Source organism: Gasterosteus aculeatus, unplaced genomic scaffold, assembly GCF_964276395.1.
Source record: "Gasterosteus aculeatus unplaced genomic scaffold, fGasAcu3.hap1.1 HAP1_SCAFFOLD_118, whole genome shotgun sequence".
NCBI classification, from domain to species: Eukaryota; Metazoa; Chordata; class Actinopteri; order Perciformes; family Gasterosteidae; genus Gasterosteus; species Gasterosteus aculeatus.
The window spans coordinates 1-23,892 of record NW_027554972.1 but is presented as its reverse complement, the minus strand read 5'-3'; the positions used below and the strand labels follow the sequence as shown (position 1 = coordinate 23,892).

General features: G+C 45.2%; 41 non-coding genes across 41 annotated transcripts; all 41 read right to left on the bottom strand.

Annotated features, from left to right (window-relative positions):
- Positions 1 to 456: 456 nt before the first annotated feature.
- Positions 457 to 528, bottom strand: trnaq-uug (transfer RNA glutamine (anticodon UUG)). The gene has a single exon. It is a non-coding gene; the product is annotated as a tRNA-Gln (tRNA).
- Positions 529 to 1,248: 720 nt separating this feature from the next.
- Positions 1,249 to 1,320, bottom strand: trnaq-uug (transfer RNA glutamine (anticodon UUG)). Its single transcript has one exon. It is a non-coding gene; the product is annotated as a tRNA-Gln (tRNA).
- Positions 1,321 to 1,478: 158 nt separating this feature from the next.
- On the bottom strand, positions 1,479 to 1,551 carry trnam-cau (transfer RNA methionine (anticodon CAU)). The gene has a single exon. It is a non-coding gene; the product is annotated as a tRNA-Met (tRNA).
- Positions 1,552 to 2,040: 489 nt separating this feature from the next.
- trnaq-uug (transfer RNA glutamine (anticodon UUG)) lies at positions 2,041 to 2,112 on the bottom strand. The gene has a single exon. It is a non-coding gene; the product is annotated as a tRNA-Gln (tRNA).
- A 720-nt stretch (positions 2,113 to 2,832) lies between these two features.
- trnaq-uug (transfer RNA glutamine (anticodon UUG)) lies at positions 2,833 to 2,904 on the bottom strand. The gene has a single exon. It is a non-coding gene; the product is annotated as a tRNA-Gln (tRNA).
- A 158-nt stretch (positions 2,905 to 3,062) lies between these two features.
- On the bottom strand, positions 3,063 to 3,135 carry trnam-cau (transfer RNA methionine (anticodon CAU)). Its single transcript has one exon. It is a non-coding gene; the product is annotated as a tRNA-Met (tRNA).
- Positions 3,136 to 3,624: 489 nt separating this feature from the next.
- Positions 3,625 to 3,696, bottom strand: trnaq-uug (transfer RNA glutamine (anticodon UUG)). Its single transcript has one exon. It is a non-coding gene; the product is annotated as a tRNA-Gln (tRNA).
- Positions 3,697 to 4,424: 728 nt separating this feature from the next.
- Positions 4,425 to 4,496, bottom strand: trnaq-uug (transfer RNA glutamine (anticodon UUG)). Its single transcript has one exon. It is a non-coding gene; the product is annotated as a tRNA-Gln (tRNA).
- A 720-nt stretch (positions 4,497 to 5,216) lies between these two features.
- On the bottom strand, positions 5,217 to 5,288 carry trnaq-uug (transfer RNA glutamine (anticodon UUG)). Its single transcript has one exon. It is a non-coding gene; the product is annotated as a tRNA-Gln (tRNA).
- Positions 5,289 to 6,016: 728 nt separating this feature from the next.
- On the bottom strand, positions 6,017 to 6,088 carry trnaq-uug (transfer RNA glutamine (anticodon UUG)). The gene has a single exon. It is a non-coding gene; the product is annotated as a tRNA-Gln (tRNA).
- A 158-nt stretch (positions 6,089 to 6,246) lies between these two features.
- trnam-cau (transfer RNA methionine (anticodon CAU)) lies at positions 6,247 to 6,319 on the bottom strand. Its single transcript has one exon. It is a non-coding gene; the product is annotated as a tRNA-Met (tRNA).
- Positions 6,320 to 6,808: 489 nt separating this feature from the next.
- trnaq-uug (transfer RNA glutamine (anticodon UUG)) lies at positions 6,809 to 6,880 on the bottom strand. The gene has a single exon. It is a non-coding gene; the product is annotated as a tRNA-Gln (tRNA).
- A 720-nt stretch (positions 6,881 to 7,600) lies between these two features.
- trnaq-uug (transfer RNA glutamine (anticodon UUG)) lies at positions 7,601 to 7,672 on the bottom strand. The gene has a single exon. It is a non-coding gene; the product is annotated as a tRNA-Gln (tRNA).
- A 728-nt stretch (positions 7,673 to 8,400) lies between these two features.
- On the bottom strand, positions 8,401 to 8,472 carry trnaq-uug (transfer RNA glutamine (anticodon UUG)). The gene has a single exon. It is a non-coding gene; the product is annotated as a tRNA-Gln (tRNA).
- Positions 8,473 to 8,630: 158 nt separating this feature from the next.
- trnam-cau (transfer RNA methionine (anticodon CAU)) lies at positions 8,631 to 8,703 on the bottom strand. Its single transcript has one exon. It is a non-coding gene; the product is annotated as a tRNA-Met (tRNA).
- A 497-nt stretch (positions 8,704 to 9,200) lies between these two features.
- trnaq-uug (transfer RNA glutamine (anticodon UUG)) lies at positions 9,201 to 9,272 on the bottom strand. Its single transcript has one exon. It is a non-coding gene; the product is annotated as a tRNA-Gln (tRNA).
- Positions 9,273 to 9,992: 720 nt separating this feature from the next.
- trnaq-uug (transfer RNA glutamine (anticodon UUG)) lies at positions 9,993 to 10,064 on the bottom strand. Its single transcript has one exon. It is a non-coding gene; the product is annotated as a tRNA-Gln (tRNA).
- Positions 10,065 to 10,792: 728 nt separating this feature from the next.
- trnaq-uug (transfer RNA glutamine (anticodon UUG)) lies at positions 10,793 to 10,864 on the bottom strand. Its single transcript has one exon. It is a non-coding gene; the product is annotated as a tRNA-Gln (tRNA).
- A 158-nt stretch (positions 10,865 to 11,022) lies between these two features.
- On the bottom strand, positions 11,023 to 11,095 carry trnam-cau (transfer RNA methionine (anticodon CAU)). Its single transcript has one exon. It is a non-coding gene; the product is annotated as a tRNA-Met (tRNA).
- A 497-nt stretch (positions 11,096 to 11,592) lies between these two features.
- trnaq-uug (transfer RNA glutamine (anticodon UUG)) lies at positions 11,593 to 11,664 on the bottom strand. Its single transcript has one exon. It is a non-coding gene; the product is annotated as a tRNA-Gln (tRNA).
- Positions 11,665 to 13,184: 1,520 nt separating this feature from the next.
- On the bottom strand, positions 13,185 to 13,256 carry trnaq-uug (transfer RNA glutamine (anticodon UUG)). Its single transcript has one exon. It is a non-coding gene; the product is annotated as a tRNA-Gln (tRNA).
- A 158-nt stretch (positions 13,257 to 13,414) lies between these two features.
- Positions 13,415 to 13,487, bottom strand: trnam-cau (transfer RNA methionine (anticodon CAU)). The gene has a single exon. It is a non-coding gene; the product is annotated as a tRNA-Met (tRNA).
- A 489-nt stretch (positions 13,488 to 13,976) lies between these two features.
- On the bottom strand, positions 13,977 to 14,048 carry trnaq-uug (transfer RNA glutamine (anticodon UUG)). The gene has a single exon. It is a non-coding gene; the product is annotated as a tRNA-Gln (tRNA).
- A 158-nt stretch (positions 14,049 to 14,206) lies between these two features.
- trnam-cau (transfer RNA methionine (anticodon CAU)) lies at positions 14,207 to 14,279 on the bottom strand. The gene has a single exon. It is a non-coding gene; the product is annotated as a tRNA-Met (tRNA).
- A 497-nt stretch (positions 14,280 to 14,776) lies between these two features.
- Positions 14,777 to 14,848, bottom strand: trnaq-uug (transfer RNA glutamine (anticodon UUG)). The gene has a single exon. It is a non-coding gene; the product is annotated as a tRNA-Gln (tRNA).
- Positions 14,849 to 15,576: 728 nt separating this feature from the next.
- Positions 15,577 to 15,648, bottom strand: trnaq-uug (transfer RNA glutamine (anticodon UUG)). The gene has a single exon. It is a non-coding gene; the product is annotated as a tRNA-Gln (tRNA).
- A 158-nt stretch (positions 15,649 to 15,806) lies between these two features.
- Positions 15,807 to 15,879, bottom strand: trnam-cau (transfer RNA methionine (anticodon CAU)). The gene has a single exon. It is a non-coding gene; the product is annotated as a tRNA-Met (tRNA).
- A 489-nt stretch (positions 15,880 to 16,368) lies between these two features.
- trnaq-uug (transfer RNA glutamine (anticodon UUG)) lies at positions 16,369 to 16,440 on the bottom strand. Its single transcript has one exon. It is a non-coding gene; the product is annotated as a tRNA-Gln (tRNA).
- A 720-nt stretch (positions 16,441 to 17,160) lies between these two features.
- Positions 17,161 to 17,232, bottom strand: trnaq-uug (transfer RNA glutamine (anticodon UUG)). Its single transcript has one exon. It is a non-coding gene; the product is annotated as a tRNA-Gln (tRNA).
- A 158-nt stretch (positions 17,233 to 17,390) lies between these two features.
- Positions 17,391 to 17,463, bottom strand: trnam-cau (transfer RNA methionine (anticodon CAU)). The gene has a single exon. It is a non-coding gene; the product is annotated as a tRNA-Met (tRNA).
- A 489-nt stretch (positions 17,464 to 17,952) lies between these two features.
- On the bottom strand, positions 17,953 to 18,024 carry trnaq-uug (transfer RNA glutamine (anticodon UUG)). Its single transcript has one exon. It is a non-coding gene; the product is annotated as a tRNA-Gln (tRNA).
- Positions 18,025 to 18,752: 728 nt separating this feature from the next.
- On the bottom strand, positions 18,753 to 18,824 carry trnaq-uug (transfer RNA glutamine (anticodon UUG)). The gene has a single exon. It is a non-coding gene; the product is annotated as a tRNA-Gln (tRNA).
- Positions 18,825 to 19,544: 720 nt separating this feature from the next.
- trnaq-uug (transfer RNA glutamine (anticodon UUG)) lies at positions 19,545 to 19,616 on the bottom strand. The gene has a single exon. It is a non-coding gene; the product is annotated as a tRNA-Gln (tRNA).
- Positions 19,617 to 19,774: 158 nt separating this feature from the next.
- On the bottom strand, positions 19,775 to 19,847 carry trnam-cau (transfer RNA methionine (anticodon CAU)). The gene has a single exon. It is a non-coding gene; the product is annotated as a tRNA-Met (tRNA).
- A 497-nt stretch (positions 19,848 to 20,344) lies between these two features.
- On the bottom strand, positions 20,345 to 20,416 carry trnaq-uug (transfer RNA glutamine (anticodon UUG)). Its single transcript has one exon. It is a non-coding gene; the product is annotated as a tRNA-Gln (tRNA).
- A 158-nt stretch (positions 20,417 to 20,574) lies between these two features.
- trnam-cau (transfer RNA methionine (anticodon CAU)) lies at positions 20,575 to 20,647 on the bottom strand. Its single transcript has one exon. It is a non-coding gene; the product is annotated as a tRNA-Met (tRNA).
- A 497-nt stretch (positions 20,648 to 21,144) lies between these two features.
- On the bottom strand, positions 21,145 to 21,216 carry trnaq-uug (transfer RNA glutamine (anticodon UUG)). Its single transcript has one exon. It is a non-coding gene; the product is annotated as a tRNA-Gln (tRNA).
- Positions 21,217 to 21,944: 728 nt separating this feature from the next.
- On the bottom strand, positions 21,945 to 22,016 carry trnaq-uug (transfer RNA glutamine (anticodon UUG)). The gene has a single exon. It is a non-coding gene; the product is annotated as a tRNA-Gln (tRNA).
- Positions 22,017 to 22,174: 158 nt separating this feature from the next.
- On the bottom strand, positions 22,175 to 22,247 carry trnam-cau (transfer RNA methionine (anticodon CAU)). Its single transcript has one exon. It is a non-coding gene; the product is annotated as a tRNA-Met (tRNA).
- A 489-nt stretch (positions 22,248 to 22,736) lies between these two features.
- On the bottom strand, positions 22,737 to 22,808 carry trnaq-uug (transfer RNA glutamine (anticodon UUG)). The gene has a single exon. It is a non-coding gene; the product is annotated as a tRNA-Gln (tRNA).
- Positions 22,809 to 23,528: 720 nt separating this feature from the next.
- trnaq-uug (transfer RNA glutamine (anticodon UUG)) lies at positions 23,529 to 23,600 on the bottom strand. The gene has a single exon. It is a non-coding gene; the product is annotated as a tRNA-Gln (tRNA).
- Positions 23,601 to 23,892: the final 292 nt, after the last annotated feature.

Sequence of the window (23,892 nt, the reverse complement as noted above, 5' to 3'; positions counted from 1 at the left end):
AAGTTGTTTCCATTACCACAAAGTAATGAGCAGCACAGGGTGTGGCGATTTAAAAAGGGATATCTAGAAGGGCTTCTTCAAGGACTTGACACAGCGCCCCTCTACCTTGACAAGTAAACCGTCTATCGATCTTTTAGGGACTATTACATCTTCCATCAATGTCTAAATGTTTCAATTGATGACTTTTTGGCTTGTTTTCTGTTCTCTTTTATCGTGAGTGTCTTTTACAATGAAAGATTTTAGGATTGCCCTTTTCTGTGTTTGGTCGGCCAAAATGCCTGAATGAAGTGATGCAATGCAGACAGGTTCTGTGACCGCAGTTCACATTGAGGGGCTACAGGGCTATCTGATTGTTCTCCATGGCAAGTCACTGACTTTTTACAGCACAAAGTGGACTTGCAGGAAAGAATGATGACTAAGGAGTCCAAACTTCCTCACCAAAAACACCTGACAGGAAGGTTCCACCGAGACTTGAACTCGGATTACTGGATTCAAAGTCCAGAGTGCTGACCATTACACCATGGAACCCACGGACGGAGATAAGAATGGCCCAACTCACCTGGTCTGCTTGAGGGGGCGAGATCTCCAAGTCGAATGAGACTGTTTTAGTGCTGACAGAAAAAGCGCTACTTATTTAACTGTGTCCCCGGGCATAAAGAAATTGAGGAAAAGAGGATTAAAACCCCTTCCCCGTGTGAGGGTCTGACTCACGGCCTTCAGATTATGAGCCTGACGCGCTGCCTACTGCGCCAACGAGGCACAAAGGCTTCTATGTGTACACAATTCCAGTGTATGAGTTCAAGTTGTTTCCATTACCACAAAGTAATGAGCAGCACAGGGTGTGGCGATTTAAAAAGGGATATCTAGAAGGGCTTCTTCAAGGACTTGACACAGCGCCCCTCTACCTTGACAAGTAAACCGTCTATCGATCTTTTAGGGACTATTTCATCTTCCATCAATGTCTAAATGTTTCAATTGATGACGTTTTGGCTTGTTTTCTGTTCTCTTTTATCGCTAGTGTCTTTTACAATGAAAGATTTTAGGATTGCTCTTTTCTGTGTTTGGTCGGCCAAAATGAAGTGATGCAATGCAGACAGGTTCTGTGACCGCAGTTCACATTGATGGGCTACAGGGCTATCTGATTGTTCTCCATGGCAAGTCACTGACTTTTTACAGCACAAAGTGGACTTGCAGGAAAGAATGATGACTAAGGAGTCCAAACTTCCTCACCAAAAACACCTGACAGGAAGGTTCCACCGAGACTTGAACTCGGATTACTGGAATCAAAGTCCAGAGTGCTGACCATTACACCATGGAACCCACGGACGGAGATAAGAATGGCCCAACTCACCTGGTCTGCTTGAGGGGGCGAGATCTCCAAGTCAAATGAGACTGTTTTAGTGCTGACAGAAAAAGCGCTACTTATTTAACTGTGTCTCCGGGCATAAAGAAATTGAGGAAAAGAGGATTAAAACCCCTGCCCCGTGTGAGGGTCGGACTCACGGCCTTCAGATTATGAGACTGACGCGCTGCCTACTGCGCCAACGAGGCACAAAGGCTTGTATGTTTACACAATGCCAGTGTATGAGTTCAAGTTGTTTCCATTACCACAAAGTAATGAGCAGCACAGGGTGTGGCGATTTAAAAAGGGATATCTAGAAGGGCTTCTTCAAGGACTTGACACAGCGCCCCTCTACCTTGACAAGTAAAACGTCTATCGATCTTTCAGGGACTATTACATCTTCCATCAATGTCTAAATGTTTCAATTGATGACGTTTTGGCTTGTTTTCTGTTCTCTTTTATTGCTAGTGTCTTTTACAATGAAAGATTTTAGGATTGCTCTTTTCTGTGTTTGGTCGGCCAAAATGAAGTGATGCAATGCAGACAGGTTCTGTGACCGCAGTTCACATTGAGGGGCTACAGGGCTATCTGATTGTTCTCCATGGCAAGTCACTGACTTTTTACAGCACAAAGTGGACTTGCAGGAAAGAATGATGACTAAGGAGTCCAAACTTCCTCACCAAAAACACCTGACAGGAAGGTTCCACCGAGACTTGAACTCGGATTACTGGATTCAAAGTCCAGAGTGCTGACCATTACACCATGGAACCCACGGACGGAGATAAGAATGGCCCAACTCACCTGGTCTGCTTGAGGGGGCGAGATCTCCAAGTCGAATGAGACTGTTTTAGTGCTGACCGAAAAAGCGCTACTTATTTAACTGTGTCTCCGGGCATAAAGAAATTGAGGAAAAGAGGATTAAAACCCCTGCCCCGTGTGAGGGTCGGACACACGGCCTTCAGATTATGAGACTGACGCGCTGCCTACTGCGCCAACGAGGCACAAAGGCTTCTATGTGTACACAATTCCAGCGTATGAGTTCAAGTTGTTTCCATTACCACAAAGTAATGAGCAGCACAGGGTGTGGCGATTTAAAAAGGGATATCTAGAAGGGCTTCTTCAAGGACTTGACACAGCGCCCCTCTACCTTGACAAGTAAAACGTCTATCGATCTTTTAGGGACTATTACATCTTCCATCAATGTCTAAATGTTTCAATTGATGACGTTTTGGCTTGTTTTCTGTTCTCTTTTATCGCTAGTGTCTTTTACAATGAAAGATTTTAGGATTGCTCTTTTCTGTGTTTGGTCGGCCAAAATGAAGTGATGCAATGCAGACAGGTTCTGTGACCGCAGTTCACATTGAGGGGCTACAGGGCTATCTGATTGTTCTCCATGGCAAGTCACTGACTTTTTACAGCACAAAGTGGACTTGCAGGAAAGAATGATGACTAAGGAGTCCAAACTTCCTCACCAAAAACACCTGACAGCAAGGTTCCACCGAGACTTGAACTCGGATTACTGGATTCAAAGTCCAGAGTGCTGACCATTACACCATGGAACCCACGGACGGAGATAAGAATGGCCCAACTCACCTGGTCTGCTTGAGGGGGCGAGATCTCCAAGTCAAATGAGACTGTTTTAGTGCTGACAGAAAAAGCGCTACTTATTTAACTGTGTCTCCGGGCATAAAGAAATTGAGGAAAAGAGGATTAAAACCCCTGCCCCGTGTGAGGGTCGGACTCACGGCCTTCAGATTATGAGACTGACGCGCTGCCTACTGCGCCAACGAGGCACAAAGGCTTCTATGTGTACACAATTCCAGTGTATGAGTTCAAGTTGTTTCCATTACCACAAAGTAATGAGCAGCACAGGGTGTGGCGATTTAAAAAGGGATATCTAGAAGGGCTTCTTCAAGGACTTGACACAGCGCCCCTCTACCTTGACAAGTAAAACGTCTATCGATCTTTTAGGGACTATTACATCTTCCATCAATGTCTAAATGTTTCAATTGATGACGTTTTGGCTTGTTTTCTGTTCTCTTTTATCGCTAGTGTCTTTTACAATGAAAGATTTTAGGATTGCTCTTTTCTGTGTTTGGTCGGCCAAAATGAAGTGATGCAATGCAGACAGGTTCTGTGACCGCAGTTCACATTGAGGGGCTACAGGGCTATCTGATTGTTCTCCATGGCAAGTCACTGACTTTTTACAGCACAAAGTGGACTTGCAGGAAAGAATGATGACTAAGGAGTCCAAACTTCCTCACCAAAAACACCTGACAGGAAGGTTCCACCGAGACTTGAACTCGGATTACTGGATTCAAAGTCCAGAGTGCTGACCATTACACCATGGAACCCACGGACGGAGATAAGAATGGCCCAACTCACCTGGTCTGCTTGAGGGGGCGAGATCTCCAAGTCAATTGAGACTGTTTTAGTGCTGACAGAAAAAGCGCTACTTATTTAACTGTGTCTCCGGGCATAAAGAAATTGAGGAAAAGAGGATTAAAACCCCTACCCCGTGTGAGGGTCGGACTCACGGCCTTCAGATTATGAGACTGATGCGCTGCCTACTGCGCCAACGAGGCACAAAGGCTTCTATGTGTACACAATTCCAGTGTATGAGTTCAAGTTGTTTCCATTACCACAAAGTAATGAGCAGCACAGGGTGTGGCGATTTAAAAAGGGATATCTAGAAGGGCTTCTTCAAGGACTTGACACAGCGCACCTCTACCTTGACAAGTAAACCGTCTATCGATCTTTTAGGGACTATTACATCTTCCATCAATGTCTAAATGTTTCAATTGATGACGTTTTGGCTTGTTTTCTGTTCTCTTTTATCGTGAGTGTCTTTTACAATGAAAGATTTTAGGATTGCCCTTTTCTGTGTTTGGTCGGCCAAAATGCCTGAATGAAGTGATGCAATGCAGACAGGTTCTGTGACCGCAGTTCACATTGATGGGCTACAGGGCTATCTGATTGTTCTCCATGGCAAGTCACTGACTTTTTACAGCACAAAGTGGACTTGCAGGAAAGAATGATGACTAAGGAGTCCAAACTTCCTCACCAAAAACACCTGACAGGAAGGTTCCACCGAGACTTGAACTCGGATTACTGGATTCAAAGTCCAGAGTGCTGACCATTACACCATGGAACCCACGGACGAAGATAAGAATGGCCCAACTCACCTGGTCTGCTTGAGGGGGCGAGATCTCCAAGTCGAATGAGACTGTTTTAGTGCTGACAGAAAAAGCGCTACTTATTTAACTGTGTCCCCGGGCATAAAGAAATTGAGGAAAAGAGGATTAAAACCCCTTCCCCGTGTGAGGGTCTGACTCACGGCCTTCAGATTATGAGCCTGACGCGCTGCCTACTGCGCAAACGAGGCACAAAGGCTTCTATGTGTACACAATTCCAGTGTATGAGTTCAAGTTGTTTCCATTACCACAAAGTAATGAGCAGCACAGGGTGTGGCGATTTAAAAAGGGATATCTAGAAGGGCTTCTTCAAGGACTTGACACAGCGCCCCTCTACCTTGACAAGTAAACCGTCTATCGATCTTTCGGGGACTATTACATTTTCCATCAATGTCTAAATGTTTCAATTGATGACGTTTTGGCTTGTTTTCTGTTCTCTTTTATCGTGAGTGTCTTTTACAATGAAAGATTTTAGGATTGCTCTTTTCTGTGTTTGGTCGGCCAAAATGAAGTGATGCAATGCAGACAGGTTCTGTGACCGCAGTTTACATTGAGGGGCTACAGGGCTATCTGATTGTTCTCCATGGCAAGTCACTGACTTTTTACAGCACAAAGTGGACTTGCAGGAAAGAAGGATGACTAAGGAGTCCAAACTTCCTCACCAAAAACACCTGACAAGAAGGTTCCACCGAGACTTGAACTCGGATTACTGGATTCAAAGTCCAGAGTGCTGACCATTACACCATGGAACCCACAGACGGAGATAAGAATGGCCCAACTCACCTGGTCTGCTTGAGGGGGCGAGATCTCCAAGTCAAATGAGACTGTTTTAGTGCTGACAGAAAAAGCGCTACTTATTTAACTGTGTCTCCGGGCATGAAGAAATTGAGGAAAAGAGGATTAAAACCCCTTCCCCGTGTGAGGGTCTGACTCACGGCCTTCAGATTATGAGCCTGACGCGCTGCCTACTGCGCCAACGAGGCACAAAGGCTTCTATGTGTACACAATTCCAGTGTATGAGTTCAAGTTGTTTCCATTACCACAAAGTAATGAGCAGCACAGGGTGTGGCGATTTAAAAAGGGATATCTAGAAGGGCTTCTTCAAGGACTTGACACAGCGCCCCTCTACCTTGACAAGTAAACCGTCTATCGATCTTTTAGGGACTATTACATCTTCCATCAATGTCTAAATGTTTCAATTGATGACGTTTTGGCTTGTTTTCTGTTCTCTTTTATCGTGAGTGTCTTTTACAATGAAAGATTTTAGGATTGCCCTTTTCTGTGTTTGGTCGGCCAAAATGCCTGAATGAAGTGATGCAATGCAGACAGGTTCTGTGACCGCAGTTCACATTGAGGGGCTACAGGGCTATCTGATTGTTCTCCATGGCAAGTCACTGACTTTTTACAGCACAAAGTGGACTTGCAGGAAAGAATGATGACTAAGGAGTCCAAACTTCCTCACCAAAAACACCTGACAGCAAGGTTCCACCGAGACTTGAACTCGGATTACTGGATTCAAAGTCCAGAGTGCTGACCATTACACCATGGAACCCACGGACGGAGATAAGAATGGCCCAACTCACCTGGTCTGCTTGAGGGGGCGAGATCTCCAAGTCAAATGAGACTGTTTTAGTGCTGACAGAAAAAGCGCTACTTATTTAACTGTGTCTCCGGGCATAAAGAAATTGAGGAAAAGAGGATTAAAACCCCTGCCCCGTGTGAGGGTCGGACTCACGGCCTTCAGATTATGAGACTGACGCGCTGCCTACTGCGCCAACGAGGCACAAAGGCTTCTATGTGTACACAATTCCAGTGTATGAGTTCAAGTTGTTTCCATTACCACAAAGTAATGAGCAGCACAGGGTGTGGCGATTTAAAAAGGAATATCTAGAAGGGCTTCTTCAAGGACTTGACACAGCGCACCTCTACCTTGACAAGTAAAACGTCTATCGATCTTTCAGGGACTATTACATCTTCCATCAAGGTCTAAATGTTTCAATTGATGACGTTTTGGCTTGTTTTCTGTTCTCTTTTATCGTGAGTGTCTTTTACAATGAAAGATTTTAGGATTGCTCTTTTCTGTGTTTGGTCGGCCAAAATGAAGTGATGCAATGCAGACAGGTTCTGTGACCGCAGTTCACATTGAGGGGCTACAGGGCTATCTGATTGTTCTCCATGGCAAGTCACTGACTTTTTACAGCACAAAGTGGACTTGCAGGAAAGAATGATGACTAAGGAGTCCAAACTTCCTCACCAAAAACACCTGACAGGAAGGTTCCACCGAGACTTGAACTCGGATTACTGGATTCAAAGTCCAGAGTGCTGACCATTACACCATGGAACCCACGGACGGAGATAAGAATGGCCCAACTCACCTGGTCTGCTTGAGGGGGCGAGATCTCCAAGTCGAATGAGACTGTTTTAGTGCTGACAAAAAAAGCGCTACTTATTTAACTGTGTCTCCGGGCATAAACAAATTGCGGAAAAGAGGATTAAAACCCCTGCCCCGTGTGAGGGTCGGACTCACGGCCTTCAGATTATGAGACTGACGCGCTGCCGACTGCGTCAACGAGGCACAAAGGCTTCTATGTTTACACAATGCCAGTGTATGAGTTCAAGTTGTTTCAATTACCACAAAGTATAGAGCAGCACAGGGTGTGGCGATTTAAAAAGGGATATCTAGAAGGGCTTCTTCAAGGACTTGACACAGCGCCCCTCTACCTTGACAAGTAAACCGTCTATCGATCTTTCGGGGACTATTACATTTTCCATCAATGTCTAAATGTTTCAATTGATGACGTTTTGGCTTGTTTTCTGTTCTCTTTTATCGTGAGTGTCTTTTACAATGAAAGATTTTAGGATTGCTCTTTTCTGTGTTTGGTCGGCCAAAATGAAGTGATGCAATGCAGACAGGTTCTGTGACCGCAGTTTACATTGAGGGGCTACAGGGCTATCTGATTGTTCTCCATGGCAAGTCACTGACTTTTTACAGCACAAAGTGGACTTGCAGGAAAGAAGGATGACTAAGGAGTCCAAACTTCCTCACCAAAAACACCTGACAGGAAGGTTCCACCGAGACTTGAACTCGGATTACTGGATTCAAAGTCCAGAGTGCTGACCATTACACCATGGAACCCACGGACGGAGATAAGAATGGCCCAACTCACCTGGTCTGCTTGAGGGGGCGAGATCTCCAAGTCAAATGAGACTGTTTTAGTGCTGACAGAAAAAGCGCTACTTATTTAACTGTGTCTCCGGGCATGAAGAAATTGAGGAAAAGAGGATTAAAACCCCTTCCCCGTGTGAGGGTCGGACTCACGGCCTTCAGATTATGAGCCTGACGCGCTGCCTACTGCGCCAACGAGGCACAAAGGCTTCTATGTGTACACAATTCCAGTGTATGAGTTCAAGTTGTTTCCATTACCACAAAGTAATGAGCAGCACAGGGTGTGGCGATTTAAAAAGGGATATCTAGAAGGGCTTCTTCAAGGACTTGACACAGCGCCCCTCTACCTTGACAAGTAAACCGTCTATCGATCTTTTAGGGACTATTACATCTTCCATCAATGTCTAAATGTTTCAATTGATGACGTTTTGGCTTGTTTTCTGTTCTCTTTTATCGTGAGTGTCTTTTACAATGAAAGATTTTAGGATTGCCCTTTTCTGTGTTTGGTCGGCCAAAATGCCTGAATGAAGTGATGCAATGCAGACAGGTTCTGTGACCGCAGTTCACATTGAGGGGCTACAGGGCTATCTGATTGTTCTCCATGGCAAGTCACTGACTTTTTACAGCACAAAGTGGACTTGCAGGAAAGAATGATGACTAAGGAGTCCAAACTTCCTCACCAAAAACACCTGACAGCAAGGTTCCACCGAGACTTGAACTCGGATTACTGGATTCAAAGTCCAGAGTGCTGACCATTACACCATGGAACCCACGGACGGAGATAAGAATGGCCCAACTCACCTGGTCTGCTTGAGGGGGCGAGATCTCCAAGTCAAATGAGACTGTTTTAGTGCTGACAGAAAAAGCGCTACTTATTCAACTGTGTCTCCGGGCATAAAGAAATTGAGGAAAAGAGGATTAAAACCCCTGCCCCGTGTGAGGGTCGGACTCACGGCCTTCAGATTATGAGACTGACGCGCTGCCTACTGCGCCAACGAGGCACAAGGGCTTCTATGTGTACACAATTCCAGTGTATGAGTTCAAGTTGTTTCCATTACCACAAAGTAATGAGCAGCACAGGGTGTGGCGATTTAAAAAGGGATATCTAGAAGGGCTTCTTCAAGGACTTGACACAGCGCCCCTCTACCTTGACAAGTAAACCGTCTATCGATCTTTTAGGGACTATTACATCTTCCATCAATGTCTAAATGTTTCAATTGATGACGTTTTGGCTTGTTTTCTGTTCTCTTTTATCGTGAGTGTCTTTTACAATGAAAGATTTTAGGATTGCCCTTTTCTGTGTTTGGTCGGCCAAAATGCCTGAATGAAGTGATGCAATGCAGACAGGTTCTGTGACCGCAGTTCACATTGATGGGCTACAGGGCTATCTGATTGTTCTCCATGGCAAGTCACTGACTTTTTACAGCACAAAGTGGACTTGCAGGAAAGAATGATGACTAAGGAGTCCAAACTTCCTCACCAAAAACACCTGACAGGAAGGTTCCACCGAGACTTGAACTCGGATTACTGGATTCAAAGTCCAGAGTGCTGACCATTACACCATGGAACCCACGGACGGAGATAAGAATGGCCCAACTCACCTGGTCTGCTTGAGGGGGCGAGATCTCCAAGTCGAATGAGACTGTTTTAGTGCTGACAAAAAAAGCGCTACTTATTTAACTGTGTCTCCGGGCATAAACAAATTGCGGAAAAGAGGATTAAAACCCCTGCCCCGTGTGAGGGTCGGACTCACGGCCTTCAGATTATGAGACTGACGCGCTGCCGACTGCGTCAACGAGGCACAAAGGCTTCTATGTTTACACAATGCCAGTGTATGAGTTCAAGTTGTTTCAATTACCACAAAGTATAGAGCAGCACAGGGTGTGGCGATTTAAAAAGGGATATCTAGAAGGGCTTCTTCAAGGACTTGACACAGCGCCCCTCTACCTTGACAAGTAAACCGTCTATCGATCTTTCGGGGACTATTACATTTTCCATCAATGTCTAAATGTTTCAATTGATGACGTTTTGGCTTGTTTTCTGTTCTCTTTTATCGTGAGTGTCTTTTACAATGAAAGATTTTAGGATTGCTCTTTTCTGTGTTTGGTCGGCCAAAATGAAGTGATGCAATGCAGACAGGTTCTGTGACCGCAGTTTACATTGAGGGGCTACAGGGCTATCTGATTGTTCTCCATGGCAAGTCACTGACTTTTTACAGCACAAAGTGGACTTGCAGGAAAGAAGGATGACTAAGGAGTCCAAACTTCCTCACCAAAAACACCTGACAGGAAGGTTCCACCGAGACTTGAACTCGGATTACTGGATTCAAAGTCCAGAGTGCTGACCATTACACCATGGAACCCACGGACGGAGATAAGAATGGCCCAACTCACCTGGTCTGCTTGAGGGGGCGAGATCTCCAAGTCAAATGAGACTGTTTTAGTGCTGACAGAAAAAGCGCTACTTATTTAACTGTGTCTCCGGGCATGAAGAAATTGAGGAAAAGAGGATTAAAACCCCTTCCCCGTGTGAGGGTCTGACTCACGGCCTTCAGATTATGAGCCTGACGCGCTGCCTACTGCGCCAACGAGGCACAAAGGCTTCTATGTGTACACAATTCCAGTGTATGAGTTCAAGTTGTTTCCATTACCACAAAGTAATGAGCAGCACAGGGTGTGGCGATTTAAAAAGGGATATCTAGAAGGGCTTCTTCAAGGACTTGACACAGCGCCCCTCTACCTTGACAAGTAAACCGTCTATCGATCTTTTAGGGACTATTACATCTTCCATCAATGTCTAAATGTTTCAATTGATGACGTTTTGGCTTGTTTTCTGTTCTCTTTTATCGTGGGTGTCTTTTACAATGAAAGATTTTAGGATTGCCCTTTTCTGTGTTTGGTCGGCCAAAATGCCTGAATGAAGTGATGCAATGCAGACAGGTTCTGTGACCGCAGTTCACATTGAGGGGCTACAGGGCTATCTGATTGTTCTCCATGGCAAGTCACTGACTTTTTACAGCACAAAGTGGACTTGCAGGAAAGAATGATGACTAAGGAGTCCAAACTTCCTCACCAAAAACACCTGACAGCAAGGTTCCACCGAGACTTGAACTCGGATTACTGGATTCAAAGTCCAGAGTGCTGACCATTACACCATGGAACCCACGGACGGAGATAAGAATGGCCCAACTCACCTGGTCTGCTTGAGGGGGCGAGATCTCCAAGTCAAATGAGACTGTTTTAGTGCTGACAGAAAAAGCGCTACTTATTTAACTGTGTCCCCGGGCATAAAGAAATTGAGGAAAAGAGGATTAAAACCCCTGCCCCGTGTGAGGGTCGGACTCACGGCCTTCAGATTATGAGACTGACGCGCTGCCTACTGCGCCAACGAGGCACAAAGGCTTCTATGTGTACACAATTCCAGTGTATGAGTTCAAGTTGTTTCTATTACCACAAAGTAAAGAGCAGCACAGGGTGTGGCGATTTAAAAAGGGATATCTAGAAGGGCTTCTTCAAGGACTTGACACAGCGCCCCTCTACCTTGACAAGTAAACCGTCTATCGATCTTTTAGGGACTATTACATCTTCCATCAATGTCTAAATGTTTCAATTGATGACGTTTTGGCTTGTTTTCTGTTCTCTTTTATCGTGAGTGTCTTTTACAATGAAAGATTTTAGGATTGCCCTTTTCTGTGTTTGGTCGGCCAAAATGCCTGAATGAAGTGATGCAATGCAGACAGGTTCTGTGACCGCAGTTCACATTGATGGGCTACAGGGCTATCTGATTGTTCTCCATGGCAAGTCACTGACTTTTTACAGCACAAAGTGGACTTGCAGGAAAGAATGATGACTAAGGAGTCCAAACTTCCTCACCAAAAACACCTGACAGGAATGTTCCACCGAGACTTGAACTCGGATTACTGGATTCAAAGTCCAGAGTGCTGACCATTACACCATGGAACCAACGGACGGAGATAAGAATGGCCCAACTCACCTGGTCTGCTTGAGGGGGCGAGATCTCCAAGTCGAATGAGACTGTTTTAGTGCTGACAAAAAAAGCGCTACTTATTTAACTGTGTCTCCGGGCATAAACAAATTGCGGAAAAGAGGATTAAAACCCCTGCCCCGTGTGAGGGTCGGACTCACGGCCTTCAGATTATGAGACTGACGCGCTGCCGACTGCGTCAACGAGGCACAAAGGCTTCTATGTTTACACAATGCCAGTGTATGAGTTCAAGTTGTTTCAATTACCACAAAGTATAGAGCAGCACAGGGTGTGGCGATTTAAAAAGGGATATCTAGAAGGGCTTCTTCAAGGACTTGACACAGCGCCCCTCTACCTTGACAAGTAAACCGTCTATCGATCTTTCTGGGACTATTACATTTTCCATCAATGTCTAAATGTTTCAATTGATGACGTTTTGGCTTGTTTTCTGTTCTCTTTTATCGTGAGTGTCTTTTACAATGAAAGATTTTAGGATTGCTCTTTTCTGTGTTTGGTCGGCCAAAATGAAGTGATGCAATGCAGACAGGTTCTGTGACCGCAGTTCACATTGAGGGGCTACAGGGCTATCTGATTGTTCTCCATGGCAAGTCACTGACTTTTTACAGCACAAAGTGGACTTGCAGGAAAGAATGATGACTAAGGAGTCCAAACTTCCTCACCAAAAACACCTGACAGGAAGGTTCCACCAAGACTTGAACTCGGATTACTGGATTCAAAGTCCAGAGTCCTGACCATTACACCATGAAACCCACGGACGGAGATAAGAATGGCCCAACTCACCTGGTCTGCTTGAGGGGGCGAGATCTCCAAGTCAAATGAGACTGTTTTAGTGCTGACAGAAAAAGCGCTACTTATTTAACTGTGTCCCCGGGCATAAAGAAATTGAGGAAAAGAGGATTAAAACCCCTGCCCCGTGTGAGGGTCGGACTCACGGCCTTCAGATTATGAGACTGACGCGCTGCCTACTGTGCCAACGAGGCACAAAGGCTTCTATGTGTACACAATTCCAGTGTATGAGTTCAAGTTGTTTCTATTACCACAAAGTAAAGAGCAGCACAGGGTGTGGCGATTTAAAAAGGGATATCTAGAAGGGCTTCTTCAAGGACTTGACACAGCGCCCCTCTACCTTGACAAGTAAACCGTCTATCGATCTTTCAGGGACTATTACATCTTCCATCAATGTCTAAATGTTTCAATTGATGACGTTTTGGCTTGTTTTCTGTTCTCTTTTATCGTGAGTGTCTTTTACAATGAAAGATTTTAGGATTGCCCTTTTCTGTGTTTGGTCGGCCAAAATGCCTGAATGAAGTGATGCAATGCAGACAGGTTCTGTGACCGCAGTTCACATTGATGGGCTACAGGGCTATCTGATTGTTCTCCATGGCAAGTCACTGACTTTTTACAGCACAAAGTGGACTTGCAGGAAAGAATGATGACTAAGGAGTCCAAACTTCCTCACCAAAAACACCTGACAGCAAGGTTCCACCGAGACTTGAACTCGGATTACTGGATTCAAAGTCCAGAGTGCTGACCATTACACCATGGAACCCACGGACGGAGATAAGAATGGCCCAACTCACCTGGTCTGCTTGAGGGGGCGAGATCTCCAAGTCGAATGAGACTGTTTTAGTGCTGACAGAAAAAGCGCTACTTATTTAACTGTGTCTCCGGGCATAAAGAAATTGAGGAAAAGAGGATTAAAACCCCTGCCCCGTGTGAGGGTCGGACTCACGGCCTTCAGATTATGAGACTGACGCGCTGCCTACTGCGCCAACGAGGCACAAAGGCTTCTATGTGTACACAATTCCAGTGTATGAGTTCAAGTTGTTTCCATTACCACAAAGTAATGAGCAGCACAGGGTGTGGCGATTTAAAAAGGGATATCTAGAAGGGCTTCTTCAAGGACTTGACACAGCGCCCCTCTACCTTGACAAGTAAACCGTCTATCGATCTTTCAGGGACTATTACATCTTCCATCAATGTCTAAATGTTTCAATTGATGACGTTTTGGCTTGTTTTCTGTTCTCTTTTATCGTGAGTGTCTTTTACAATGAAAGATTTTAGGATTGCTCTTTTCTGTGTTTGGTCGGCCAAAATGAAGTGATGCAATGCAGACAGGTTCTGTGACCGCAGTTCACATTGAGGGGCTACAGGGCTATCTGATTGTTCTCCATAGCAAGTCAATGACTTTTTACAGCACAAAGTGGACTTGCAGGAAAGAATGATGACTAAGGAGTCCAAACTTCCTCACCAAAAACACCTGACAGGAAGGTTCCACCGAGACTTGAACTCGGATTACTGGATTCAAAGTCCAGAGTGCTGACCATTACACCATGGAACCCACGGACGGAGATAAGAATGGCCCAACTCACCTGGTCTGCTTGAGGGGGCGAGATCTCCAAGTCGAATGAGACTGTTTTAGTGCTGACAGAAAAAGCGCTACTTATTTAACTGTGTCCCCGGGCATAAAGAAATTGAGGAAAAGAGGATTAAAACCCCTGCCCCGTGTGAGGGTCGGACTCACGGCCTTCAGATTATGAGACTGACGCGCTGCCTACTGCGCCAACGAGGCACAAAGGCTTCTATGTGTACACAATTCCAGTGTATGAGTTCAAGTTGTTTCTATTACCACAAAGTAAAGAGCAGCACAGGGTGTGGCGATTTAAAAAGGGATATCTAGAAGGGCTTCTTCAAGGACTTGACACAGCGCCCCTCTACCTTGACAAGTAAACCGTCTGTCGATCTTTCAGGGACTATTACATCTTCCATCAATGTCTAAATGTTTCAATTGATGACGTTTTGGCTTGTTTTCTGTTCTCTTTTATCGTGAGTGTCTTTTACAATGAAAGATTTTAGGATTGCCCTTTTCTGTGTTTGGTCGGCCAAAATGCCTGAATGAAGTGATGCAATGCAGACAGGTTCTGTGACCGCAGTTCACATTGAGGGGCTACAGGGCTATCTGATTGTTCTCCATAGCAAGTCACTAACTTTTTACAGCACAAAGTGGACTTGCAGGAAAGAATGATGACTAAGGAGTCCAAACTTCCTCACCAAAAACACCTGACAGGAAGGTTCCACCGAGACTTGAACTCGGATTACTGGAATCAAAGTCCAGAGTGCTGACCATTACACCATGGAACCCACGGACGGAGATAAGAATGGCCCAACTCACCTGGTCTGCTTGAGGGGGCGAGATCTCCAAGTCGAATGAGACTGTTTTAGTGCTGACAGAAAAAGCGCTACTTATTTAACTGTGTCCCCGGGCATAAAGAAATTGAGGAAAAGAGGATTAAAACCCCTTCCCCGTGTGAGGGTCTGACTCACGGCCTTCAGATTATGAGCCTGACGCGCTGCCTACTGCGCCAACGAGGCACAAAGGCTTCTATGTGTACACAATTCCAGTGTATGAGTTCAAGTTGTTTCCATTACCACAAAGTAATGAGCAGCACAGGGTGTGGCGATTTAAAAAGGGATATCTAGAAGGGCTTCTTCAAGGACTTGACACAGCGCCCCTCTACCTTGACAAGTAAACCGTCTATCGATCTTTTAGGGACTATTACATCTTCCATCAATGTCTAAATGTTTCAATTGATGACTTTTTGGCTTGTTTTCTGTTCTCTTTTATCGTGAGTGTCTTTTACAATGAAAGATTTTAGGATTGCCCTTTTCTGTGTTTGGTCGGCCAAAATGCCTGAATGAAGTGATGCAATGCAGACAGGTTCTGTGACCGCAGTTCACATTGAGGGGCTACAGGGCTATCTGATTGTTCTCCATGGCAAGTCACTGACTTTTTACAGCACAAAGTGGACTTGCAGGAAAGAATGATGACTAAGGAGTCCAAACTTCCTCACCAAAAACACCTGACAGGAAGGTTCCACCGAGACTTGAACTCGGATTACTGGATTCAAAGTCCAGAGTGCTGACCATTACACCATGGAACCCACGGACGGAGATAAGAATGGCCCAACTCACCTGGTCTGCTTGAGGGGGCGAGATCTCCAAGTCAAATGAGACTGTTTTAGTGCTGACAGAAAAAGCGCTACTTATTTAACTGTGTCTCCGGGCATAAAGAAATTGAGGAAAAGAGGATTAAAACCCCTGCCCCGTGTGAGGGTCGGACTCACGGCCTTCAGATTATGAGACTGACGCGCTGCCTACTGCGCCAACGAGGCACAAAGGCTTGTATGTTTACACAATGCCAGTGTATGAGTTCAAGTTGTTTCCATTACCACAAAGTAATGAGCAGCACAGGGTGTGGCGATTTAAAAAGGGATATCTAGAAGGGCTTCTTCAAGGACTTGACACAGCGCCCCTCTACCTTGACAAGTAAAACGTCTATCGATCTTTCAGGGACTATTACATCTTCCATCAAGGTCTAAATGTTTCAATTGATGACGTTTTGGCTTGTTTTCTGTTCTCTTTTATCGCTAGTGTCTTTTACAATGAAAGATTTTAGGATTGCTCTTTTCTGTGTTTGGTCGGCCAAAATGAAGTGATGCAATGCAGACAGGTTCTGTGACCGCAGTTCACATTGAGGGGCTACAGGGCTATCTGATTGTTCTCCATGGCAAGTCACTGACTTTTTACAGCACAAAGTGGACTTGCAGGAAAGAATGATGACTAAGGAGTCCAAACTTCCTCACCAAAAACACCTGACAGGAAGGTTCCACCGAGACTTGAACTCGGATTACTGGATTCAAAGTCCAGAGTGCTGACCATTACACCATGGAACCCACGGACGGAGATAAGAATGGCCCAACTCACCTGGTCTGCTTGAGGGGGCGAGATCTCCAAGTCGAATGAGACTGTTTTAGTGCTGACCGAAAAAGCGCTACTTATTTAACTGTGTCTCCGGGCATAAAGAAATTGAGGAAAAGAGGATTAAAACCCCTGCCCCGTGTGAGGGTCGGACACACGGCCTTCAGATTATGAGACTGACGCGCTGCCTACTGCGCCAACGAGGCACAAAGGCTTCTATGTGTACACAATTCCAGTGTATGAGTTCAAGTTGTTTCCATTACCACAAAGTAATGAGCAGCACAGGGTGTGGCGATTTAAAAAGGGATATCTAGAAGGGCTTCTTCAAGGACTTGACACAGCGCCCCTCTACCTTGACAAGTAAAACGTCTATCGATCTTTTAGGGACTATTACATCTTCCATCAATGTCTAAATGTTTCAATTGATGACGTTTTGGCTTGTTTTCTGTTCTCTTTTATCGCTAGTGTCTTTTACAATGAAAGATTTTAGGATTGCTCTTTTCTGTGTTTGGTCGGCCAAAATGAAGTGATGCAATGCAGACAGGTTCTGTGACCGCAGTTCACATTGAGGGGCTACAGGGCTATCTGATTGTTCTCCATGGCAAGTCACTGACTTTTTACAGCACAAAGTGGACTTGCAGGAAAGAATGATGACTAAGGAGTCCAAACTTCCTCACCAAAAACACCTGACAGCAAGGTTCCACCGAGACTTGAACTCGGATTACTGGATTCAAAGTCCAGAGTGCTGACCATTACACCATGGAACCCACGGACGGAGATAAGAATGGCCCAACTCACCTGGTCTGCTTGAGGGGGCGAGATCTCCAAGTCAAATGAGACTGTTTTAGTGCTGACAGAAAAAGCGCTACTTATTTAACTGTGTCTCCGGGCATAAAGAAATTGAGGAAAAGAGGATTAAAACCCCTGCCCCGTGTGAGGGTCGGACTCACGGCCTTCAGATTATGAGACTGACGCGCTGCCTACTGCGCCAACGAGGCACAAAGGCTTCTATGTGTACACAATTCCAGTGTATGAGTTCAAGTTGTTTCCATTACCACAAAGTAATGAGCAGCACAGGGTGTGGCGATTTAAAAAGGGATATCTAGAAGGGCTTCTTCAAGGACTTGACACAGCGCCCCTCTACCTTGACAAGTAAAACGTCTATCGATCTTTTAGGGACTATTACATCTTCCATCAATGTCTAAATGTTTCAATTGATGACGTTTTGGCTTGTTTTCTGTTCTCTTTTATCGCTAGTGTCTTTTACAATGAAAGATTTTAGGATTGCTCTTTTCTGTGTTTGGTCGGCCAAAATGAAGTGATGCAATGCAGACAAGTTCTGTGACCGCAGTTCACATTGAGGGGCTACAGGGCTATCTGATTGTTCTCCATGGCAAGTCACTGACTTTTTACAGCACAAAGTGGACTTGCAGGAAAGAATGATGACTAAGGAGTCCAAACTTCCTCACCAAAAACACCTGACAGGAAGGTTCCACCGAGACTTGAACTCGGATTACTGGATTCAAAGTCCAGAGTGCTGACCATTACACCATGGAACCCACGGACGGAGATAAGAATGGCCCAACTCACCTGGTCTGCTTGAGGGGGCGAGATCTCCAAGTCAATTGAGACTGTTTTAGTGCTGACAGAAAAAGCGCTACTTATTTAACTGTGTCTCCGGGCATAAAGAAATTGAGGAAAAGAGGATTAAAACCCCTACCCCGTGTGAGGGTCGGACTCACGGCCTTCAGATTATGAGACTGATGCGCTGCCTACTGCGCCAACGAGGCACAAAGGCTTCTATGTGTACACAATTCCAGTGTATGAGTTCAAGTTGTTTCCATTACCACAAAGTAATGAGCAGCACAGGGTGTGGCGATTTAAAAAGGGATATCTAGAAGGGCTTCTTCAAGGACTTGACACAGCGCCCCTCTACCTTGACAAGTAAACCGTCTATCGATCTTTTAGGGACTATTACATCTTCCATCAATGTCTAAATGTTTCAATTGATGACGTTTTGGCTTGTTTTCTGTTCTCTTTTATCGTGAGTGTCTTTTACAATGAAAGATTTTAGGATTGCCCTTTTCTGTGTTTGGTCGGCCAAAATGCCTGAATGAAGTGATGCAATGCAGACAGGTTCTGTGACCGCAGTTCACATTGATGGGCTACAGGGCTATCTGATTGTTCTCCATGGCAAGTCACTGACTTTTTACAGCACAAAGTGGACTTGCAGGAAAGAATGATGACTAAGGAGTCCAAACTTCCTCACCAAAAACACCTGACAGGAAGGTTCCACCGAGACTTGAACTCGGATTACTGGATTCAAAGTCCAGAGTGCTGACCATTACACCATGGAACCCACGGACGAAGATAAGAATGGCCCAACTCACCTGGTCTGCTTGAGGGGGCGAGATCTCCAAGTCGAATGAGACTGTTTTAGTGCTGACAGAAAAAGCGCTACTTATTTAACTGTGTCCCCGGGCATAAAGAAATTGAGGAAAAGAGGATTAAAACCCCTTCCCCGTGTGAGGGTCTGACTCACGGCCTTCAGATTATGAGCCTGACGCGCTGCCTACTGCGCAAACGAGGCACAAAGGCTTCTATGTGTACACAATTCCAGTGTATGAGTTCAAGTTGTTTCCATTACCACAAAGTAATGAGCAGCACAGGGTGTGGCGATTTAAAAAGGGATATCTAGAAGGGCTTCTTCAAGGACTTGACACAGCGCCCCTCTACCTTGACAAGTAAACCGTCTATCGATCTTTCAGGGACTATTACATCTTCCATCAATGTCTAAATGTTTCAATTGATGACGTTTTGGCTTGTTTTCTGTTCTCTTTTATCGTGAGTGTCTTTTACAATGAAAGATTTTAGGATTGCTCTTTTCTGTGTTTGGTCGGCCAAAATGAAGTGATGCAATGCAGACAGGTTCTGTGACCGCAGTTCACATTGAGGGGCTACAGGTCTATCTGATTGTTCTCCATGGCAAGTCACTGACTATTTACAGCACAAAGTGGACTTGCAGGAAAGAATGATGACTAAGGAGTCCAAACTTCCTCACCAAAAACTCCTGACAGGAAGGTTCCACCGAGACTTGAACTCGGATTACTGGATTCAAAGTCCAGAGTGCTGACCATTACACCATGGAACCCACGGACGGAGATAAGAATGGCCCAACTCACCTGGTCTGCTTGAGGGGGCGAGATCTCCAAGTCAAATGAGACTGTTTTAGTGCTGACAGAAAAAGCGCTACTTATTTAACTGTGTCTCCGGGCATAAAGAAATTGAGGAAAAGAGGATTAAAACCCCTGCCCCGTGTGAGGGTCGGACTCACGGCCTTCAGATTATGAGACTGACGCGCTGCCTACTGCGCCAACGAGGCACAAAGGCTTCTATGTGTACACAATTCCAGTGTATGAGTTCAAGTTGTTTCCATTACCACAAAGTAATGAGCAGCACAGGGTGTGGCGATTTAAAAAGGGATATCTAGAAGGGCTTCTTCAAGGACTTGACACAGCGCCCCTCTACCTTGACAAGTAAAACGTCTATCGATCTTTCAGGGACTATTACATCTTCCGTCAATGTCTAAATGTTTCAATTGATGACGTTTTGGCTTGTTTTCTGTTCTCTTTTATCGTGAGTGTCTTTTACAATGAAAGATTTTAGGATTGCCCTTTTCTGTGTTTGGTCGGCCAAAATACCTGAATGAAGTGATGCAATGCAGACAGGTTCTGTGACCGCAGTTCACATTGAGGGGCTACAGGTCTATCTGATTGTTCTCCATGGCAAGTCACTGACTTTTTACAGCACAAAGTGGACTTGCAGGAAAGAATGATGACTAAGGAGTCCAAACTTCCTCACCAAAAACACCTGACAGGAAGGTTCCACCGAGACTTGATCTCGGATTACTGGATTCAAAGTCCAGAGTGCTGACCATTACACCATGGAACCCACGGACGGAGATAAGAATGGCCCAACTCACCTGGTCTGCTTGAGGGGGCGAGATCTCCAAGTCAAATGAGACTGTTTTAGTGCTGACAAAAAAAGCGCTACTTATTTAACTGTGTCTCCGGGCATAAAGAAATTGAGGAAAAGAGGATTAAAACCCCTGCCCCGTGTGAGGGTCGGACTCACGGCCTTCAGATTATGAGCCTGACGCGCTGCCTACTGCGCCAACGAGGCACAAAGGCTTCTATGTGTACACAATTCCAGTGTATGAGTTCAAGTTGTTTCCATTACCACAAAGTAATGAGCAGCATAGGGTGTGGCGATTTAAAAAGGGATATCTAGAAGGGCTTCTTCAAGGACTTGACACAGCGCCCCTCTACCTTGACAAGTAAACCGTCTATCGATCTTTCGGGGACTATTACATTTTCCATCAATGTCTAAATGTTTCAATTGATGACGTTTTGGCTTGTTTTCTGTTCTCTTTTATCGTGAGTGTCTTTTACAATGAAAGATTTTAGGATTGCCCTTTTCTGTGTTTGGTCGGCCAAAATGCCTGAATGAAGTGATGCAATGCAGACAGGTTCTGTGACCGCAGTTTACATTGAGGGGCTACAGGGCTATCTGATTGTTCTCCATGGCAAGTCACTGACTTTTTACAGCACAAAGTGGACTTGCAGGAAAGAAGGATGACTAAGGAGTCCAAACTTCCTCACCAAAAACACCTGACAAGAAGGTTCCACCGAGACTTGAACTCGGATTACTGGATTCAAAGTCCAGAGTGCTGACCATTACACCATGGAACCCACAGACGGAGATAAGAATGGCCCAACTCACCTGGTCTGCTTGAGGGGGCGAGATCTCCAAGTCAAATGAGACTGTTTTAGTGCTGACAGAAAAAGCGCTACTTATTTAACTGTGTCTCCGGGCATGAAGAAATTGAGGAAAAGAGGATTAAAACTCCTTCCCCGTGTGAGGGTCTGACTCACGGCCTTCAGATTATGAGCCTGACGCGCTGCCTACTGCGCCAACGAGGCACAAAGGCTTCTATGTGTACACAATTCCAGTGTATGAGTTCAAGTTGTTTCCATTACCACAAAGTAATGAGCAGCACAGGGTGTGGCGATTTAAAAAGGGATATCTAGAAGGGCTTCTTCAAGGACTTGACACAGCGCCCCTCTACCTTGACAAGTAAACCGTCTATCGATCTTTTAGGGACTATTACATCTTCCATCAATGTCTAAATGTTTCAATTGATGACGTTTTGGCTTGTTTTCTGTTCTCTTTTATCGTGAGTGTCTTTTACAATGAAAGATTTTAGGATTGCCCTTTTCTGTGTTTGGTCGGCCAAAATGCCTGAATGAAGTGATGCAATGCAGACAGGTTCTGTGACCGCAGTTCACATTGAGGGGCTACAGGGCTATCTGATTGTTCTCCATGGCAAGTCACTGACTTTTTACAGCACAAAGTGGACTTGCAGGAAAGAATGATGACTAAGGAGTCCAAACTTCCTCACCAAAAACACCTGACAGCAAGGTTCCACCGAGACTTGAACTCGGATTACTGGATTCAAAGTCCAGAGTGCTGACCATTACACCATGGAACCCACGGACGGAGATAAGAATGGCCCAACTCACCTGGTCTGCTTGAGGGGGCGAGATCTCCAAGTCAAATGAGACTGTTTTAGTGCTGACAGAAAAAGCGCTACTTATTTAACTGTGTCTCCGGGCATAAAGAAATTGAGGAAAAGAGGATTAAAACCCCTGCCCCGTGTGAGGGTCGGACTCACGGCCTTCAGATTATGAGACTGACGCGCTGCCTACTGCGCCAACGAGGCACAAAGGCTTCTATGTGTACACAATTCCAGTGTATGAGTTCAAGTTGTTTCCATTACCACAAAGTAATGAGCAGCACAGGGTGTGGCGATTTAAAAAGGAATATCTAGAAGGGCTTCTTCAAGGACTTGACACAGCGCCCCTCTACCTTGACAAGTAAAACGTCTATCGATCTTTCAGGGACTATTACATCTTCCATCAAGGTCTAAATGTTTCAATTGATGACGTTTTGGCTTGTTTTCTGTTCTCTTTTATCGTGAGTGTCTTTTACAATGAAAGATTTTAGGATTGCTCTTTTCTGTGTTTGGTCGGCCAAAATGAAGTGATGCAATGCAGACAGGTTCTGTGACCGCAGTTCACATTGAGGGGCTACAGGGCTATCTGATTGTTCTCCATGGCAAGTCACTGACTTTTTACAGCACAAAGTGGACTTGCAGGAAAGAATGATGACTAAGGAGTCCAAACTTCCTCACCAAAAACACCTGACAGGAAGGTTCCACCGAGACTTGAACTCGGATTACTGGATTCAAAGTCCAGAGTGCTGACCATTACACCATGGAACCCACGGACGGAGATAAGAATGGCCCAACTCACCTGGTCTGCTTGAGGGGGCGAGATCTCCAAGTCGAATGAGACTGTTTTAGTGCTGACAAAAAAAGCGCTACTTATTTAACTGTGTCTCCGGGCATAAACAAATTGCGGAAAAGAGGATTAAAACCCCTGCCCCGTGTGAGGGTCGGACTCACGGCCTTCAGATTATGAGACTGACGCGCTGCCGACTGCGTCAACGAGGCACAAAGGCTTCTATGTTTACACAATGCCAGTGTATGAGTTCAAGTTGTTTCAATTACCACAAAGTATAGAGCAGCACAGGGTGTGGCGATTTAAAAAGGGATATCTAGAAGGGCTTCTTCAAGGACTTGACACAGCGCCCCTCTACCTTGACAAGTAAACCGTCTATCGATCTTTCGGGGACTATTACATTTTCCATCAATGTCTAAATGTTTCAATTGATGACGTTTTGGCTTGTTTTCTGTTCTCTTTTATCGTGAGTGTCTTTTACAATGAAAGATTTTAGGATTGCTCTTTTCTGTGTTTGGTCGGCCAAAATGAAGTGATGCAATGCAGACAGGTTCTGTGACCGCAGTTTACATTGAGGGGCTACAGGGCTATCTGATTGTTCTCCATGGCAAGTCACTGACTTTTTACAGCACAAAGTGGACTTGCAGGAAAGAAGGATGACTAAGGAGTCCAAACTTCCTCACCAAAAACACCTGACAGGAAGGTTCCACCGAGACTTGAACTCGGATTACTGGATTCAAAGTCCAGAGTGCTGACCATTACACCATGGAACCCACGGACGGAGATAAGAATGGCCCAACTCACCTGGTCTGCTTGAGGGGGCGAGATCTCCAAGTCAAATGAGACTGTTTTAGTGCTGACAGAAAAAGCGCTACTTATTTAACTGTGTCTCCGGGCATGAAGAAATTGAGGAAAAGAGGATTAAAACCCCTTCCCCGTGTGAGGGTCGGACTCACGGCCTTCAGATTATGAGCCTGACGCGCTGCCTACTGCGCCAACGAGGCACAAAGGCTTCTATGTGTACACAATTCCAGTGTATGAGTTCAAGTTGTTTCCATTACCACA